This window comes from Callospermophilus lateralis, chromosome 8 (genome assembly GCF_048772815.1).
Source record: "Callospermophilus lateralis isolate mCalLat2 chromosome 8, mCalLat2.hap1, whole genome shotgun sequence".
Classification (NCBI taxonomy): domain Eukaryota; kingdom Metazoa; phylum Chordata; class Mammalia; order Rodentia; family Sciuridae; genus Callospermophilus; species Callospermophilus lateralis.
The window spans coordinates 137,181,652-137,184,759 of record NC_135312.1 but is presented as its reverse complement, the minus strand read 5'-3'; the positions used below and the strand labels follow the sequence as shown (position 1 = coordinate 137,184,759).

Sequence of the window (3,108 nt, the reverse complement as noted above, 5' to 3'; positions counted from 1 at the left end):
AGGCCAGCCTCAGCCATTTAGTGAGATCTGCTGCAAAATAAAAAATGAAAAGGGACGTAGCTCAATGGCAGCATGCCTGGGTTCAATCTCCAGCGCGCACACACACACACACACACACACACACACACACAAAGTTATCTGTGGAGTAAGTTCAGCAGAAAAGAACAAGGTCAGTGTGCTGGACAGGGGTTTCCTGCCTGACCCCAGAGGCTAGCCCACGGCGACCCCTGTGGTCCACCGGGACAGGGACAGCCTCTTCCCTTGCAGATGGCGAGCTGTATCTCTGCGAGCCTTGGGCCTCTGGTCATGCCTGTCACCGGCCAGCTGGAGCCGGAGGACTGCTTTGAATACTGGTGTTCTAACACCTCAGGTCACCTGGCAGTCACTGTCCAGCAGTGTCTAACAGACTCAGGAAAAGATCCCGGTTCCACAGTGAGGTTGAAGTCCAGATTAAACCAGTGAGGAGCGGGCAGCGTTGGCCTCTGGCTGTCTGAAGGCTGCTTCTGGGCACCCATCAGGAAGGGAGTGTGGGGAAGGAAGCCCTCAGGCCACTTTTGTGTGTTGAGACCCACCTGACCAAGCTGCTCCAGTCGGGAAACCTTCGTCATCCAATGAAGGCCTCACAGAGGTCTTCTGTATGGAGGGCAGGCTATTGCCTTCTGCCCACTGCCGCGGCTGCACCAATGATCAAGTGCAGTGAGACCCGTGGAGGGAAGACCAAGGGACGCGGAGCAGCCAGGAGTTACTTCTGAGAGAGTAATCAGAATCATGCAGAGAGCAGACCGTAAGGAAACCGGGATTAATCAAAAGTCCACAGTCAACAAGTTAAATAAACTACAGTATATCCACACAATGAGATAGGGTCATAATAAAGTCATGGAAAACCAATTAATGACACATGGAAATGTTCAGGATATATGAATATATGGAAAATAAAGTAATGAAAGAGTGTGTTTGGCATGACCCAATTATGTAAAAACAAAATAAAGCAAAACAAAAACTGTGTCTCTCTACCCTCATCTGTTCCTCTGACTTGGAAGGGTATACCAGCAAATGGTTCCCACAATAATTTTGGCCACAGATAGTACAGCAATCTTTTCTTCTTTGAGATTGCCTTCATGAATATTCCCAAAGTTACAGAAACAAAAATATATAATTGGATTCAATATAACTGATATTTGAAAGACAGGATCTCAGGGTGTATTAATCAACCCAACTCCTAAATTATCTATCCTCTTGTTAGATTAACACACCACAATATCTTTGAAATATGACTTTTTTTTTGAGAATTTTTTAATATTTATTTTTTAGTTTTCGGCAGACACAACATCTTTGTTTGTATGTGGTGCTGAGGACCGAACCCAGGCCGCACGCATGCCAGGCGAGCGCGCTACCGCTTGAGCCACATCCCCAGCCCAAAATATGACATTTTAATCCCTGCAGAAATGCTGCAGCATAGGTGTGATTAAAAATTGAACATTTGCTGGGTGCAGTGGTGCACGCCTGTAATTCCAGCTGCTCAGGAGGCTGAGGCAGGAGAATCCTGAGTTCAAAGTCAGTCTTATCAACTCGAGGCACTAAACAACTCAGTGAGACCCTGTCTCTAAATAAAATACAAAATAGGGCTGGGGATGTGGCTCGGTGGTCAAATGCCCCTGAGTTCAATCCCTGGTACCAACAAAATAAATACAATAATATGAGTTTCATCATAGAAGGACTCAGACAACTGCCATGAAACCCGAGTGTTCCACTTGCGCGGGGATAAAATCTAACCTGAAACGTGGCTCAGCAACTACCCAGAAGTTTGGGCAGCAGCTACAAGAGTTAAATATTTACATGGACCAGGACTTGTGGAAGGAACTTCATTCCATGTTATTGTTACTTAGTTCCTTCAAAAACCTGGCCAGGGGGTAGCACAGGAAAGTTTGATATAGCTCTGAGAAGGTCCACATCTCCAAGATGGTGTCGATTTCAAGAAGAAATCATTGAAATGGTTGTCTCAAGTTCCTGTCCTCTCCCCTCACTCCATCCTTAAGTGCAAGGGGTTAGCTCTCAGCAGAACCACGGGTAGTCATGCTACTTACATTCTCAAATAATTACCGGACCATAAGGATAATATTTAGGTAAAAATAATTAGAACTAATAAAATCTGATAAGATGATGGATACAAAACTCATTATTATGAAAAAGTCACTAGGTTCCAGTGATAACTATTTCAATATTTAAAAGGAGAAAATATTCTCTCACATTACCAAAATGAATTAGTTTGGAATTCTTAAGAAGTAATCAGGGCTGGGGTTGTGGCTCAGTGCAGAGCACTTGCCTGGTATGTGTGAAGCATTGGGTTTGATTCTCAGCACCACATATCAATAAATAAAATAAAGGTCCATTGACAACTAAAATATTTTAAAAGAAGAAGAAGAAGGAGGAGGAGGAGGAGGGGGGAGGGGAGAAGAAGAAGAAGAAGAAGAAGAAGAGGAGGAGGAGGAGGAGGAGGAGGAAGTAGTAGTAGTAGTAGTAGTAGTAGTAGTAGTAGTAGTATTTAGTAGTAGTAGTAGTATTTAGTAGTAGTAGTAGTATTTAGTAGTAGTAGTAGTATTTAGTAGTAGTAGTAGTAGTAGTAGTAATCAGAGGGGTTGGTGGTATAGCTCAGTTGGTAGAGTGCTTGCCTTACATGCACAAGGCCCTGGGTTCAATCCCCAGCATCATCAAAAAAAGGAGTAATCAGAATATTAATGATGAAAAAGTACAACAGTTTATGAAAAGCTTTAAGAAAAACTCTTTAATATTTCTGAATGGAAACATAATAAAATAACTATGCAAAATTCCCCCAAACATATTTAGGAATCTAAAATAGTACTGATTTAAGTTCTAGAACAATATATATAAAACAATATTTAAAATTTGGTGCATGCCTGTAATCCCAGCAGTTCTGATCACAAGTTCAAAGCCTTCCTCAGCAACTTATCGAGGCCCCAAGTAACTTACCAAGGCCCCAAGCAACTTAGACCCTGTCTTAAAATAAAAAAAATAAAAAGGGCAAGGGATGTGGCTCAGTGGTTAAGTGCCTCTGAGTTCAATCCCTCATACAAAAATAAAAATAAAAAA

General features: G+C 42.5%; 1 non-coding gene across 1 annotated transcript; it reads left to right on the top strand.

Moving 5' to 3' along the window:
* The first annotated feature begins 2,638 nt into the window (after window positions 1-2,638).
* Trnav-uac (transfer RNA valine (anticodon UAC)) lies at window positions 2,639-2,711 on the top strand. The gene has a single exon. It is a non-coding gene; the product is annotated as a tRNA-Val (tRNA).
* The last annotated feature ends 397 nt before the right edge of the window (window positions 2,712-3,108 follow it).